The 18,201-nt window shown below is 44.2% G+C and overlaps 1 long non-coding RNA gene across 1 annotated transcript; it reads right to left on the minus strand.

Annotated features, from left to right (window-relative positions):
- Positions 1–387: 387 nt before the first annotated feature.
- LOC123173755 (uncharacterized) lies at positions 388–848 on the minus strand. Its single transcript, XR_006486537.1, has 2 exons — positions 790–848; positions 388–668 (listed from the first exon to the last, which is right to left on the minus strand). It is a non-coding gene; the product is annotated as an uncharacterized lncRNA (long non-coding RNA).
- Positions 849–18,201: the final 17,353 nt, after the last annotated feature.

Raw genomic sequence — 18,201 nt, forward strand, 5'->3', positions numbered from 1 at the left:
CGCCGTCGCCCTGCCGCCTTCGACCACACCGCTACCGCCCGAGGCCACCTTCGACCACACCGCCGCCGCCCGAGGCTAGGGCTGGGCGTTCGGTTAATATGGTTATTATGGTTCGGTTTATTCGGTTTTTTATAATTTCGGTTTTAGAGAAATGGCAACCGAAATAATCAAACAAAAATTAGCAACCGAACCATATTAACCTAAGTATATCGGTTTGGTTTATTCGGTTAACCGGAAAACCGAAGTACGTGCACCAATCAGAGCCACCACTTATATGAGTAGCTATTTGCATTGCACAAAATATACAAATAATAATCACAAGAGCTAGCAACCTTAACAGAAAATATGAATATATGATAGTTAAAATGTCACATCGTTGGCTGTAATGAAAGACACAACTTTGCTATATATATAAATGGATAGTGAATAAAGTCTCACGTACGTAAATATATCAAATAGTCTCACTTATGTAGCAGCAAAAGCAAATAGCATAATTCTTATTTTCTCACACACAAGTGGAGGGAAATCAAACAAAAGGCTATCAAATAGCTGACTGGTGACAGAAACATGAATAAATGGGACTTCATCACAGGAGCAAGGCTTCAAGATCTCAGATCTGCAGTACTACTTCCATGGCTCCATACGGCAACCTTGCGGGATGCAAACATCTGAGGATTTTGTACAATAAATTTATTAGCATACCTCAATAGCAACTGCATGAAAAAGATGTATATTTTTGAACCTGATAGGCTGTAACTAATAGGTAGTAAAGTTATCAAGAAACCGCACCATGTTTAGGAAGTACGATCATCCATGATGACCGAATTATCCTTATTGGAGTTGTTCTTAGAAATATTGAGCCCATTTATTTCTTCAAGCAATGCTGAAAATATGAGTAAATGATATTTAATTCATGAGTGACATAGGAGAAGTCTAACAAAAATAACTCAAGTAAATTATTGACTTACCTTCCTCTAGCTTAGTTAATTCTGCAGTGTCCTCTTCGTCATTTACAGCAATAGATCCCCTCAACCAATCTTGTGTGCAGACAAGTGCTTGGACCATAAATGGAGTTAAGGAGGTCCTGAATGGATCTAAAATACGACCACCAGTGCTGAAGGCCGACTCCGATGCAACCGTAGATATAGGAATTGCTAAAACATCAAGGGCCAAATGTGACAATACTGGAAATCTAGAAGAATTGACCTTCCACCACTCACGAATGTCAAACTTGCTGCCATCTTCTTCATTCTCCTCGGAAAGGTACTTCTCAAGTTCAGATTTACTAGCAGTAATTCCAAAAGTGCTCGTCCTCATCTTTTGAGCAATCAAGGACTTCATTAAACTTGTGCCACGGGCTTCAGGTTCTTGTGCTACATTGGACGGCTGCACTTTATCACTTGGAGCATATATCTTTCCATATTCTTCAAATAACTCGTGAAGCGTCTTACTTATTTCAGTCCAAACTACCTGCCCTTGGGTCTCACCAAACATCTCCAGAATAGCTATCTTTATGTAATTTGACAACTTGTACCTTGGATCAAGAGAAACCGCAATAAAAATAAGGATGTTGAAGCTTTTATGATCCCCCCAATATTTATTGTACTTAGCTATCATCCTCTTAGCCATGTCCTTACGCAAAGAATCTTCGCTTTCACACCATTGCCGCAACAAGATGATAACATCGGCTATCTCATGAAAAAAATATGTGAGCTGTATAGTGTAGCGACGCGGAAACACGGACAGTAAGCTTGTAGAAGTGTTCCAAAAATTCTGTCATCTTTCTTGCATTATCCCAATCTGCGGCTTCTGGAACTCCCGGACCTTTCTCACCATTTAAATCAAGTGCATAGTACGGGTCCTCATCAGCATACCTATAAAAAGCTTGCTCATACGTTGCTGCAGCTCTCAACATAAGGTATATTGAGTTCCATCTAGTAGGCACATCCAATGACAAAAAGGCTTTACTTTTAACTTTCTCTAGTTCAACACATTTCTTAAACCTTGTAATTCTAGCAGGGGAGTTCTTCACAAACTTTACAGCAGCTCGCACACGTGCCACTGAAAGGTCGATTTCCTTTAGTCCATCAGTAACCACCAAGTTTATAATATGCGCAGCACATCTCATGTGAAAATACTTCCCTTCAGCAATACTACTTTTGGCTTTATTCATAACCCTCCTGATATAATTTATAGCACCGTCATTAGCAGAAGCATTGTCAACAGTTATTGTGAAAACTTTATCAAGCCCCCAATCTACTAAGCATCTCTCCAAGTCCTTCCCAATGTCCTCCCCCCTATGTCCCTTCACTAAGAAAAACCCAATTATCTTCTTTTGTAGCTTCCAGTCACCATCAATGAAATGTGCTGTAACACACATATAGTTCTGCTTCTGGGCAGAAGTCCATGTGTCAGTGGTGAGGCATACTCTTTCGCATGATTCCTTAAAGATTTTTTTCAGCTTCTGTTTCTGCACATTGAACATGCTAACAACTTCCCTAGTAGTTGTTCTCCTAGACGGCACATTGAAACGTGGGCATGCCTTGGACATAAACTTTCTAAACCCTTCTTTCTCAGAAAATGCAAAAGGGAGCTCATCTGTAATAATCATTTCAGCAAAAGCTTTCCTAAGCATTTCAGGATCAAACCTCCAAGCAGTAAGTGTACACTTGCTACCATCCCCTTCATTTCGTGTAGCTTGCAAAGTAGGATGCTTATCATCTTTGTTCCTATTAGGATTCTTCTTGCATATCTTTAAATGAGAATTTAGGGCAGATGTACCATTGATTTTTGTTTCACATTTAAGCTCACGTTTACAGTAGTTGCACTTGCCCCTCTTCAAAACATCTTCCTCTACGATCTTGGTGAAACTATCCCAGACCTCTGATCTTGGTTCCATCTCTTTCCTTTTCTTGGGCATCACCACTTCCTTCTTAGCATTCTCCGATGCATCCAGTTGCTGCCCATTATTCTCATTCTGCTCTCCCTCTGTGACCACCGCTAAGCTCTCAGATTCTTGATTGGCGATGTCTTCATTTGGTTCTGACATCTACAAATTAGACAAGAATATGATTAGTCACTGTTCAATTCGGTTAAGCAAACAACTGTACTGTGTATAAAACATAAGATCATGTGGAACATGAAAAGTATTATATAAGGGAGAATACATGTGATACCTCTAAGTGTGCAGCTTTCATTTTGTACCATTTTTAAGGAATTTGATACGTATTATATATGTTTGTTTTAACTGCTAGATGGATTCACCCCATGAGCTATATACCTACAATTGCAAGCTAGCCTAAGGAAGCTAGCACACAGGCACCTTAATTGATTTTCCAGCCGCCTTACGCAGCATCTAGCTGGTACGTACTCACGTTTCTAGAAGCATTTTGGCTTATGTCTAAGAACATATGGATCAGAATAAGCACATGCACTAAACCATAGACTAATAAATAATTTGTTATATTACGCACGCACACTGCACATGTACGAGAAGATCTATGGATAGAAATCGTACAAGTACTTGCTGATACACTAGCTCTCATGGCAATTGTTTCATGCAAAACAATACTAAAATATTCCTACTAGTAGTAGATCAAACTGATCACTTGCATGGAGTTACGTTCGTAGTTTACTAGGTACTTGTACTGAGATTTGAGAGATTAGAACTTGGAGAAGCAAGCGGATGGCTTACATCCGTCTCAACCATAGGATTTGTTGCTGACCGCCGAACGCTGACTCGCCGGAGCCGACTCGATGAGTAGCTGATCTGGCGTCTAGGGTTGGAGAGGAGAGGGCACCGCCTGAAGAAAGGATCGAGCGATGGGCGGTGACTAGGGTTTCACGTACATGTGGATGTCGGATGATTTATATCTATACATTAGGCAAATCAGAGGCTGTTGGGCCGAAGGACAAATGGGCTGCGCTCAGCCGCTCACAGGTCACAGCCACAATCACGTACGGGTGGGCTGGCCATCATAGAAAACAACGGTTTCTTCGGTGATTTCGGTTTGTGACTGCATGAAACCGAAGTTGCACCGAACACCGAATAGGAAATAAAATTGCCACCGAACCAAAAAACCATACACCGAATAAACACATAAATTGGTTAAATCAGTTCGGTTCAGTTCGGTTTTTCGGTTTTCGGTGTGAGTGTGCCCACCCCTACCCGAGGCCGCCCTTGACCTCACAGCCGCCGCCCGAGGCCATCATCGACCTCACCGTCGCCTCCCTCGAGCTCACTGCCGCCGCCCTCGACCTCACCGCAGCCGCCCGAGCCAGAGCCTGCCCTCATTGCCTCTCCTGTCCCCTACCCTCCTCTCTCTCTCTGCTAGGGCAATTCATATATATGTTGATACTGTGTTGATGTTCATATGAATCCTAGGTGTTCATATGAACCCTAGATTTTTTAGGGCAGTAGGCATTTTATAGCATTTAGGAAAAATGATTAGCAATTTTTTTAGGAAATTAGCTAGGGAAATTTTTATGAAAATGCCTAAACAGTAATTCCATTTAGCTTTAAACTAATAGAGGGTATATAAATAATAGTAACATTTAGTAATTAACAGAGGCTATAAACAAAAAACACTTAGCTATAAAAATATATTTGGACTATTGACATGAATATTTTTGAAGAAATTGGGTGTAGGTACTAAGGTCTTGCTGTGGAAATTTTGGTGAGGTCAGAAGGGTTAGAGAAAATGGAGTTCCTAGACTTTTAGCTTTAGACAAAAAACAAAAGTATTTAGCTATAAATAAAAAACAATAGTTATGACATTTAGCTATAAACAAAAAATAGAATTGTTTTTCTTTTCAAAAACTTGGTCAAACTAATTGTTGCTATGTAAACAAAAAACAAGACTGTTTTTATATGATATATGTCATTGATGTTCATTTGCATATTCCATTATTGTTGATTATATATTTTCATTGAAGTGGCCATGTTATATGCAAATTCCTCAATAGTGTTTGCTCATGTTATATCTTTTCATTGAAGTTGTTCGATTGTGCCCAAGTGGCTTTGTTGTTTCCAGGGAATGATGCTGAGTGGCCTATGTTTTGCCGGAATGTTGATTCATTTCTGTTCCGGCAAATTTTAGGTTCTCGATTTGTCCACTTTTTAGCAAAGTTCATGCCAAAATTTTCCGTGAATTTCGGCATGACTTGTGCTTCAAACTAGGACATATCGAGTTCCCGGGATTTGCCGCACCAGGAAGGAGTCAACATTCCTGCAAAACAATAGGACTTTTTTATGTCATTATTCATTTTATTAGGTCTAGAATTAATTTACTAGATTTAATCATTGGAAACATGGCTAGCAACGATGAAGGACATGGTTCTGGTGATTGCGACGATGTCTACCGGGCGGTAGACGAATTTTTTAGCCTTACCGACGATCAACCGGTGGCATCGGGGACTGAAACCGACACGCAGACCGGTGCTGAGACTGAGACCGGCGCTGAGACTCAGACCGACATCGAGACTGGCGCTGAGACTGAGACCGGCGCTGCCTCGGGGAGCGGAGCCGGTGTAGAACCGAAAGCAAAGAGGCAACGACTTCCTAACAAACTCAGCACTACTAGACTGGTGGTCACAGAGGTGGACAATGGAAATTTTGAGCCAAAGGCGCCCGAGGAAGCGCGTCGATGCTACGATAATCAAATAGGCTGCATCGTACGGACAACCGCCACCATCAACGATGAGAAACTACAGAAGATAGAAAATATGAGGAGCTACCTCCTAAAGAAGTTTCATCAGATATTCTTGTTCCCGGGCCGGAATGAGAAGGATTGTGAAGATGCATATGAGGACCCGGCAATGAAGAAGATAAACAAACACGCCATGACCAAGTTTAGCGACGCGTTGGCCGCCTGGAAAAATCGAGTGAAAGCAAAGATCATCGACAAGAAGGAACCCTACTCCGACATTGTAAAAGATAATCCGACAATCATGGAAGAGTAGTTTCAAATATTCAAGGAGGCTTGCGAGGCCGAAGCTGCCAAAAAAAGTCTAAGTACATGAAGGGGATTCAAGAGAGGAACATTGGGAGCCACCACCTCGGAAGCCGTGGTTACGGCGGAAAGAGGTCCAAATGGGCCAAGGAGGACGCGGAAGCCGCGAGTCTAGGCATCCCAGACCCCTTGGCGGATTTCACCGTCCCGCAGGAGCGTGACGTCCTCAGGGCCCGACACCATTGGGACCCAGTGAAGAAGGTTTACGAGACAAAACCGGTCATTACGGAGTTCATGAGACTGCTGGTAATTTTAGTTTCTGATCAATTCGACTGCACACGTTAGTCATATTTGTAAACGATCCTTGTGCCTTTTGCAGAGAGAGCAGCACCGGATTGCGGCCGAAAGCGACTCGCCGTCTAAGGCATTGGCGAGGCCCAAGTGGGACACTCCATTCAACCGGGCGTTGAACATATTGAAACGACAACCGGTGGATACTCGACCGTCGTATGGACGCGTGCACGGTGTCGGAGACGGCGCCACGTGGAAGAAGTACTACCGTGAGACCATGGAGGAGAGAAAGGAAAGACGGAGGTTAACTGAAGAAAACATCGACAAGAAGGTTGAGATTGCGGTTGAGAAGAAATCATCTTAGACAGTCGCAACAGCGGTAGCTGCCGCAAAACAGGTGGTTGCAGATTTGTCTACTTCCTTGGTGACGGGCGTTTTCACTTGGACAAGGCAAAATCTAGAAAAAAGTGAAGAGGACTTTCCCCTTGCTGACTTCTTGGGGAGCAGCTCGACTAGCGTTGCACCAGCACCTGCTCCCGCACCTGCTCCCGCACCGGCTCCCGCACCGGACATGCTCGGTGGTGCTTCGTCTTTGGCTGAGCTTGACGCCCTCATAGTATCTGTCACACCGGCCCCCTTCAATATAAATGTATAATCTCCCGTTTTCGTTGCCTTTCGGATGTCTCACGTCGCAGACTTCTCTTTGCAGGCCGACGAAACCCCGTGCACCATATTGTACACCATCGGCGACCAGAAGGTGGATGTAGGGAAGGCAACGATAATGGAGCCGAAGGAACCATTGTTCCACAGCCGGCCGATCCCCCCGAACGTCTTCAAGGTTTCCGTGGCTAGTGTCAAACCAGGCCACGAGAATTTGCCTCCTCCAATACTAGTGGGGGATGACGATGAGAAACCGCGGCGGCTTGGTGATTGTTGCAATGGGTGGGTCCTGTTGTGGCCAAAGAGTCTGCTTCGTCTGGAGGCGGCCGAGAGCACACCCACGAGCACGCAGCCTCAGCAAGGTATGAACATCAACACCCCACCTACCCAATTAGCGTCGGGTGTCGGGTTGGGTGATAGCGGACGGGGTCAGGAGGAGGCTCCATTAGTCGCTGATGACGTCGCCATGGATGAGGATGAGGACGACGATGACGCTGAACAGTATGTCTATACTGGCGCCTCCTCAGGGTTTGAGCGTCATGAGTCGGTTCCTGAATTGTCGTCTCAACGTATTATGGACGACCTTCCGGTAGTAAAGAAGTCTAGGAAGAGAGCGAGGAAAGGCAAAAAAGCTGATTCTATGATCCAGCCGCCTCAGCGGCCTCGGCTTCAAGACCGTATAGATATCCCCGATGCGCATAAATGGCATATCCCCGGTCAACCAATCCTACCTGCAACAACGCTACGGGTCAGATTCGGCGATCTAAGGAGACTTCATGACAATGTGCTGCGGGCAGAGAAATGCCTCATCGCTTCGAAAGATCCAGGATAGCCACTCTACGTGGTTAACATTCCACGACAAATGTTGTACGTCGACAGCTTCCCCGCGGATAAGTTCTTCCTCCGATTCGATTACATATTCGACATGTTTCACATGAAGAAGCTGGATTTTACATTTGTCGGCCTTTATGCCTTGCACATGAACTACATCATCGGGGTTGAGCAGATATCTCATATCTGTGTCGCTGACCCGTACTACATGCATGAGGGCTTCTTGGGAGTCTGCACAAAGCACCATGAATACGCGAGGGATTACATCGTCAGTTTCATGCTCGCCAATAAGGACAAGGAGGCGATTCTCGTGCCTTATCATCCCGTGTAAGTCATCCGCGCTGCTATCCTTCCTTCGATTTCAGTCATTCATTTGCATGGTGGAGGCTAATTAATTTGAGGTGTACTTATTTTGCGCAGCGGCGGGCGTGCCGTCCTCATCATCCTCTACCCCCGATTCTCCCACGTTCTTTACTTGGACTCGTCGAAGAACATTCACAAAAAGGATTACACCCACATCAAGGATGTTCTCGACAGTGCTATGTTTTACTACCAAGCAAGGGGTGGAGAGGTCAGGGACAAGAAGAGAAGGGGCGGCAGGGTCGCCTTCGGCCATAAGACCGACTTCTACTGCATCCAGCAACCGAACGATTCTCTTAATGATGGATTCTATGTCCTACACCACATGCTAGAGTACAGACGGGATCACCAGAATCTTCGCATGTCACCTAGATCCGACGATGCCCATATTCTGCAATGGGCAAAGGACATAGGAGATATTGAGGATCATCGACTTCGAGCTGAGTTCTATAACATCCAGCGCGAACTTGCCAAAATCATCATGAAGGAGGTCATCGGAAAAACAGGGATGTTCTATGGAGAAGGACAAATGTCGCGGGAAGACGTCCGAACATGGATATCCTCTCAGCGTCTCGACTTGAAGCCTTTCACTAAGCTCGAGGACTATCTCCCTGACTTGGATGGATGGAACGACATGTTGGAGTGATTGTCGATATATGACAATGTGTCCGTTTAGTCCATACTTTCTGTATGACAAAACTTTGAGTTATGCATGGTGAAACTTTATTTGTGATGTAATTAAACCGTCCTCCTCCTCGACTAGCGAAAATCACTCTAGTTAGGGCATTTTGGGGTACAATGAAGTTTGTTATTTATGCTTATGATATGTTGTTTCTATTTTTACTAAGTCTGTCTCTTTCTATTGCTCAACTATATATGTTGCATATCATCGACTCATGTGACGATGCAGGTGCATAGATCATAGATGGCAAAGAAGTGCTACGCTAGGAGTATATATACGACAAGTGGCCGGAGTGTCAGGCCCAGGTGTACCGGTTTCCGGTTTCTGAGCGACATGCAGTAGTTAGTTTAGGTTCACGCTAATGCGAGAGAGGGATACGAACTCATGTACTCAAAGTGATAGCTCTTCTCGCGTATATCATTGTTTAGATGGATGACGATGTATTTGCAAGTAATCGAGACTTGTATCGCTATTTTCGAGATGATGACGAGAGACCACTTTGTGTTGGATGATGATTATGATGATAACATGATTTGATGAGACTAATTGTATGTATATGCTATGATTACATTTGTATGTGTATGATGTGCTAAAGATTATTGTATAAAGCCTATTAAAATATAAAACAAATACAAAACAAATATGCAGGGAAAAAACTAATAAAAGTAGTAGTAGCGAGGGGAAAAAATTTAGCAGTAGCGCCGCCTTACCAGTAGCGCTTCCCAGTAAACAGCGCTGCAGATAATATCAGCAGCGCCCTTTTCTAAAGAGCGCTACAACTATTCATGTATAGAAGTAGCGTGGGACAACAGGCGCTACTGCTATACGTTAGCTGCAGCGCCTTATTAGTAGGGCCGGTCCCCGCACTACTGAGAGGCCCAAAACCCGCGCTGCTGCCAGGCTTTTCCTTAGTAGTGCATGCATATCTACCAATAGACATGGTTCACATGTCTCAATCTTTTCAAAAACGAGTGAGTCCAAAGATCCATCAACATGGAGCTTCTTCATGCGTTTTATACCAACATGACTCAAATGGCAGTGCCACAAGTATGTGGTACTATCATTACTATCTTATATCTTTTGGCATGAACATGTGTATCACTACGATCGAGATTCAATAAATCATTCATTTTAGGTGCAAGACCATTGAAGGTATTATTCAAATAAACAGAGTAACCATTATTCTCCTTAAATGAATAACCGTATTGCGATAAACATAATCCAATTATGTCTATGCTCAACGCAAACACCAAATAACAATTATTTAGGTTTGACACCAATCCCGATGGTAGAGGGAGCATGCGATGTTTGATCACATCAACCTTGGAAACACTTCCAACACATATCGTCATCTCACCTTTAGCTAGTCTCCGCAGCCTTTTATTTCGAGTTACTAACACTTAGCAACCGAACTGGTATTTATTACCCTGGTGCTACTAGGAGTACTAGTAAAGTACACAATAATATAACGTATATTCAAAATACTTCTGTCGACCTTGCCAACCTTCTCATCTACCAAGTATCTAGGGTAGTTCTACTTTAGTGACTGTTCCCCTCATTACAGAAGCACTTAGTGTCGGGTTTGGGTTCAACCTTGGGTTTCTTCACTAGAGCAACAACTAATTTGCCGTTTCATGAAGTATCCCTTCTTTCCCTTGCCCTTCTTCAAACTAATGGTTTAACCATCAACAATTGATGCTCCTACTTGTTTTCTACTTTCGCGGTGTCAAACATCGCGAGTTGCTCAAGGATCATCATGTCTATCCGTGATATGTTATACTTCATCACGAAGCTCTAATAGCTTGGTGGCAGTGACTATGGAGAACCATCACTATCTCATTTGGAAGATTAACTCCCACTCGATTCAAGTGATTGTAGTACTCAGAAAATATAAGCACATGCTCAATGATTGAGCTTTTCTCACTTAGTTTGCAAGCTTAAGAAACTTGTTAGAGGTCTCATACCTCTTGACGTGGGCACTAGTCTGAAATCCCAATTTCAGTCTTTGGAACATCTCATATGTTCTGCGACGTTTCAAAAACGTCTTTGGTGCCACAATTCTAAACCGTTAGCATTACGCACTGAACTTTCACGTAGTCATCAAAACGTGTATGTAAGATGTTTCCCAACATCTATAGACAACGCTCGAGGTTCAGCACACCGAGTGGTGCATTAAGGACATAAGCCTTCTGTGCAGCAATGAGGATAATCCTTAGTTGACGGACCTAGTCCGCATAATTTCTACTATCAACTTTCAACTAAATTTTCTCTAGGAACATATCTTAAACAGTAGAACTAAAGTGTAAGCTACGACATAATTTCCAAAGACCTTTTGACTATGTTCATGATAATTAAGTTCATCTAATCAAATTATTTAATGAACCCCCACTCAGATAGACATCCCTCTAGTCATCTAAGTGATACATGATCCGAGTCAACTAGGCCGTGTCCGATCATCACGTGAGACGGGCTAGTCATCATCGGTGAACATTTTTATGTTGCTCGTATCTACTATACGACTCATGTTCGACCTTTCAGTCTCTTGTGTTCCGAGGCCATGTCTGTACATGCTAGACTCGTCAAGTCAACCTAAGTGTTTCACATGTGTAAATCTGGCTTACACCCGTTGTATGCGAACGTTAGAACCTATCACACCCGATCATCACGTGGTGCTTGGGAACAACAGACCTTAGCAACGGTGCACAGTTAGGGGGAACACTTTCTTGAAATTTTAGTGAGGGATCATCTTATTTATGCTACCGTCGTTCGAAGCAAATAAGATGTAAACATGACAAACATCACATGCAAATCATAAAGTACATGATATGGCCAATATTATCTTGCGCCTTTGATCTCCATCTTCGAGGCGCGGCATGAACACCATCGTCACCGTGATGAGGCATGAACTAGTGAGATGCTAATTCGTGCGTGTAGATGATTCGATCTTTCACGGCGATGCTTGATCAACAGTTCACCCCCTGTTCCTCCTCGCAACCATCAAGATAATTTTCACCCGTGTATGAAAATACACGATTGAAAATAATGACCCCCTTGGATCAACACGTAGGCGTCGATGTGATGATCAACCCTCCGTCGCTAGTAAATTTTCACGACGGAAAAATCACAGATAATACACAAGATATGGCCATCCGTACCTCGGAAGTTTTTCTGTATATGTCATATTCAAAATAAAACTCAAAAAACTGATCTGATCGGACGCACCCCTGGCTATTATATTAGCCAAATTCACGCACGCACATGGCCTAAGGCCAACACAACCTGGACTCTTAGTTCAACTTGGTCATCACGCTCATTATGACGTGGACCTTTTTTTACAAAAGAAAGTACATATTACTTAAAAAGATAGAGCCCTAATTAAATGAACATGGAAGTTATCCTTAGCAGACCCCATCAGATATATCTGCTTGCGTCCAGTTTAAAAAGAAAGCTGCCAATGATAATCTCATCTGGAGGTGTACAAAACGTGGGAATTATATCGTCTGCCTGTGGTTCCTCTTGACTCATGCAACGCCATGTTTTGCATTGCTTGCGTATCCATTTATTTTGTGGCACTTCAACATGTGGCATACTATTTATTGTACGTGCACGTTGTGTCATATATTCGCAAAACCCAGAACGTCTAGTAGGCATCACATAAATCCGAGCCAATTTCTTTGTACTGTTCAGCCATGATCCACATATTTGACGTTCCACGCCATCGTTTCCTCGATGACATCTAGCCACATGTGCATTATTAGTTTCCACAACTTTTCCATGGCTTGTTTCCTTAATCGACTCAGCTTCAGTAGTATCAACAATCAACGGGGCCATGCCCATATCATCCTCCCTCCCTTTAAATGAAACCGTCCTCGGTTTCAATTCGGTTGTTAACATAATCTTCCTCTCCGGAACTTGCTGCTCTCGAGTGATTGCATTGTCCACCATTGGCTTTAGCACGTGCTTCCTCCCACCATGCATGAAAGTGTATGTGTTCGACCTTCCAGCATGCACAACATCATGGTCGAATTGCCACGGTCTTCCTAATAGCAACTGACAAGCGTTCATCGGCAAGACATCACAATCCACCTTGTCGATATAATCTCCAACAACAAATGTCACACGCACCTTATGTGTAATCTTTAATTTTCCGGAGTTGTATAGCCACTCCACATGGTGCGGTTTTGGATGCCGCCACATGGACAAACCCAATGCATGCACAATATCTTTACTAATGGCGTTTGTAAAGCTACCACCATCAATTATCATCTTGCATGCATGATCCTTGATCATGCACTGTGTCTTAAAAACACTCCAACGCTGCCCCTTTGCACCACCATCCTCTTGCACCTTCTCCACCAAAAGATTCAGCCCTTCTACCGGTGCATCGATTACTTCTTTTATTTCTTCTTGCTCTTCTTTTCTTTTCAGCAAACGACTTTTCCAATCTAAAACAAATACATCTGTTGGCATTGGAGTAAAACAAACTCGTTGGCCCTTCCATGATAGCGAGTAAGTATTTTTCTTGGCATTCCGAGCAGCTCCGACACGCTTGTACCATGGATTTCCAAGTAGCATATGGCATGACACCATGGCACAGGACAAACATAAAAAAATTCCGCACAACAATATTTTCCCAAATCAAAAATTAGCAAAATCCGATGCGTAATTTTTAATTCACCTTTGAACCACTTCAGCATGTATGGTCTTTCCAGAGGTGCCATATTCAGTCCCAATTTGTCCACCACCTCGATGCTCACCATGTTGACCATAGAACCTTCATCCATCGTCAAATTGACACACCGTTCCTTCACGACACAACGTGTGTGAAAAAGAACAACCTCGCCGATGCGTTCCTCCTCCATCAATACGTTCCTGCTCAACACCTCCATACTCCCCTCCGTAGACGATATTGCCAACTGAATCGCCGTGACTAACATTAGCTCTGAATACCACTAGATGAGGCACGGACTAGCGAGATGCTAATTCATGCGTGTAGATGGCCCGATCTTTCACGGCGATGCTTGATCAACAGTTCGCCCCCTGTTCCTCCTCGCAACCTTCAAGATAATTTTCACCCGTGTACGAAAATACACGATTGAAAATAATGACCCCCTTGGATCAGCACGTAGGCATCGATGTGATGATCAACCCTCTGTCGCTAGTAAATTTCCACGACGGGAAAATCACAGATAATACACAAGATATGGCCGTCCGTAACTCGGACGTTTTTCTGTATATGTCATACTCAAAATAAAACTCAAAAAACTGATCTCATCGGACGCACCCCTGGCTATTATATTAGCCAAACTCACGCACGCACATGGCCTAAGGCCAAGACAACCTGGACTCTTAGTTCAACTTGGTCATCACGCTCATTATGACGTGAACCTTTTTTTTACAAAAGAAAGTACGTATTACTTAAAAAGATAGAGCCCTAATTAAATGAACATGGAAGTTATCCTTAGCAGATCCCATCAGATATATCTGCTGGCGTCCAGTTTAAAAAGAAAGCTGCCGATGATAATCTCATCTGGAGGTGTACGAAACGTGGGAATTATATCGTCTGCTTGTGGTTCCTCTTGACTCATGCAACGCCGCGTTTTGCATTGCTTGTGTATCCATTTATTTTGTGGCACTTCAACATGTGGCATACTATTTATTGTACGTGCACTTCATGTCATATATTCGCAAAACCCAAAACGTCTAGTAGGCATCACATAAATCCGAGCCAGTTTCTTTGTACTGTTCAGCCATGATCCACATATTTGACGTTCCACGCCATCGTTTCCTCGATGACATCTAGCCACATGTGCATTATTAGTTTCCACAACTTTTCCATGGCTTGATTCCTTAATCGACTCAGCTTCAGTAGTATCAACAATGAACAGGGCCATGCCCATATCACACCGGCATGACACCATGATCTCCATCATCGTGTCTTCATGAAGTTGTCTCGCCAACTATTACTTCTACTATTATGGCTAATGGTTAGCAATAAAGTAAAGTAATTACATGGCGTTTTCATTGACACGCAGGTCATAAATAAATTAAGACAACTCCTATGACTCCTGCCGGTTGTCATACTCATCGACATGCAAGTCGTGATTCCTATTACAAGAACATGATCAATCTCATACATCACATATATCATTCATCACATCCTTTTGGCCATATCACATCACATAGCATACCCTGCAAAAACAAGTTAGACGGCCTCTAATTGTTGTTGCATGTTTTACGTGGCTGCTATGGGTTTCTAGCAAGAACGTTTCTTACCTACGCAAAACCACAACAGTGATATACCAATTTCTATTTACCCTTCATAAGGACCCTTTTCATCGAATCCGATCCGACTAAAGTGGGAGAGACAGACACCCGCCAGCCACCTTATGCATCAAGTGCATGTCAGTCGGTGGAACCAGTCTCACGTAAGCGTGCGTGTAAGGTCGGTCCGGGCCGCTTCATCCCACAATGCCGCCGGATCAAGATAAGACTAGTAACAGCAAGCAAATTGAACAAATCATCGCCCACAACTGCTTTGTGTTCTACTCGTGCACAGAATCTACGCATAGACCTAGCTCATGATGCCACTGTTGGGGAACGTAGCAATAATTCAAAATTTTCCTACGTGTCACCAAGATCAATCTAGGAGATGCTAGCAATGAGAGAGAGGGAGTGCATCTTCATACCCTTGAAGATCTCTAAGCGGAAGCGTTGCAAGAACGCGGTTGGAGGAGTCGTACACATAGCAATTCAGGTCGCGGCCGAATCCGATCTAAGCACCGAACAACGGCGCCTCCGCGTTCAACACACATGCAGCCCGGTGACGTCTCCCGCGCCTTGATCCAGCAAGGAGGAGGGAGAGGTTGAGGAAGAATGCTCCAACAGCAGCACGACTGCATGGTGGTGATGGAGTGGCAGTTCCCCAGAGGGCTTCGCGAAGCTCACGCGGAGGAGGAGAGGTGTTGGGGAGGGGAAGGGAGGGGCTGCACCTTGGATGTGGTGCTGCAGCCCTCCCCTCGCCCCTCTATTTATAGGGAGAAGGGGGAAGGGGGCCGACTCCTCTAGATGAGATCTAGAGGGGGGCGGCGGCCAAGGGGGAGGGGGCTTGCCCCCCAAGCAAGGGGGGCGTCCCCCTTTAGGGTTCCCCCCAAACCCTAGGCGCATGGGCCCTAGGGGGGATGGCGCCCAGCCCACTAGGGGTTGGTTCCCTTCCACCTACAACCCATAAGGCCCTCCGGGGCAGGTGGACCCTCCCGGTGGACCCCCGGAACCCCTCCGGTGGTCCCGGTACAATACCGGTATACCCCCGAATATTTCCTGTGACCGTATGATGACTTCCCATATATAAATCTTCACCTCCGGACTATTCCAGAACTCCTCGTGACGTGCGGGATCTCATCCGGGACTCCGAACAACATTCGGTAATCACATACAAATCTTCGTAATAACCGTAGCATCATCGAACCTTAAGTGTGTAGACCCTACGGGTTCAGGAACCATGCAGACATGACCGAGACAACTCTCCGGCCTATAACCAATAGCGGGATCTGGATACCCATGTTGGCTCCCACATATTTCACGATGATCTCATCGGATGAACCACGATGTCGAGGATTCAAGCAATCCGTATACAATTCCCTTTGTCAATTGGTACGTTACTTGCCCGAGATTCGATCATCGGTATCCCAATACCTCGTTCAATCTCGCTACCGGCAAGTCACTTTACTCGTTCTGTAATGCATGATACCGTGGCCAACTACTTAGTCACAATGAGCTCATGATGATGCATTACCGAGTGGGCCCAGAGATACCTCTCCGTCATACGGAGTGATAAATCCCAGTCTCGATTCGTGCCAACCCAGTAGACACTTTCGGAGATACCTGTAGTGCACCTTTATAACCACCCAGTTATGTTGTGACGTTTGGTACACCCAAAGCATTCCTACGGTATCCGGGAGTTGCACAATCTCATGGTCTAAGGAAATGATACTTGACATTAGAAAAGCTTTAGCAAACGAACTTCACGATCTTGTGCTACGCTTAAGATTGGGTCTTGTCCATCACATCATTCTCCTAATGATGTGATCCCGTTATCAATGGCATCCAATGCCCATGGTCAGGAAACCATAACCATCTATTGATCAACGAGCTAGTCAACTAGTGTAGCGACCCGACCTCAAACGGTCAAGCCTCTATGTATCCGTGCCATCCCTGGATCGGTATGCTGGCACACACAGTACATCAATGCATATATCAAAGTGCACTCACATGTATAAATAACGTAAAACTGATATGTACCTCATAAGTCTCAGCGGAAACAAACAAAAGGGTGTGGAGTCCATCAACGCCAACGACAAGTTGAGTGTAGACCGTAACCCTACAACGTAACTCTTACTCGTCGTAGAAAATTCCTGCAACATAACACGTTGCAGCCCTGTAGGTCAGTACATTGAATGTACTGGCAAGTCACATCATAAGAATAATGAACCTATTTGTACATGCAATTTGGCTGGTGGAAAGCTCTAAGTTTAGTTTTTGCAGAAAATAAAGATATTATTCTACCACTACTCTATAGCATAGGATGAGTTGGCAAACCCAACTCAATCCATTGCCAGAGTTTCATTTAAAACCCAACTGTTTAATTAAGAGTGATGAGATCTCCCAGCATTTCCACTACTAGATGCTCAAGTTGTCCGTAACCGGGGACACGGCTAATCGATTAGGTTTTAACACTCTGCAGAGGTTTGCGCACTTTTCCCCACAAGACTCGATCGCCTCCCTTGAAGTTCTCGCACTGCCTAACGTTTGAGAACAGGATGACCGAGACATAGTCTTTCGAAAATGTCCCCCCTTAACCCACGGATAGGCCGGTACACCTACATCATTCTACATCTGCTAGCCCATCCCGGAAGGGGTCACACTAACTACTCAACTAAGCCAGAGCCCATATTGGCTTGTGGCTGCACACATAAGCTTCTAGACATGAGAATACGATTGATCTCTTTGAGCCTGGGCGGACGGACCACTAGTGGTGCACCACCATGGATTTCCCATGCATGCTCCCACTGTACTTCGCCACCATTCAAACCAAACCTCCGCCCAGGTAGTTCATTTACAAGTCTTGGTCCTGATTACTACTTTGTCACTCATGTCTCACCATGAACACTTCCCAATTCCACGTCTACATTTGCAAGGCAGAAATAAACTTACACGGTGGTGACAAGGTTGTATAGATCAGACCTACCTCAAAATGAACTACTAGGTAACGACATAGCCATCTGCCAACAAAAAAAAATCCTACCATGCAATCCTACCACAAAAGGACTAAGTGCATAATACAAAACATAGGTAATTGGAAGAATGGTCAAATGTGAACTTGCCTGGTAATAGTTGATGAAGATTATATCACTCTCAGAAATTTAC

The sequence above is a fragment of the Triticum aestivum genome, chromosome 1A (genome assembly GCF_018294505.1).
Source record: "Triticum aestivum cultivar Chinese Spring chromosome 1A, IWGSC CS RefSeq v2.1, whole genome shotgun sequence".
Classification (NCBI taxonomy): domain Eukaryota; kingdom Viridiplantae; phylum Streptophyta; class Magnoliopsida; order Poales; family Poaceae; genus Triticum; species Triticum aestivum.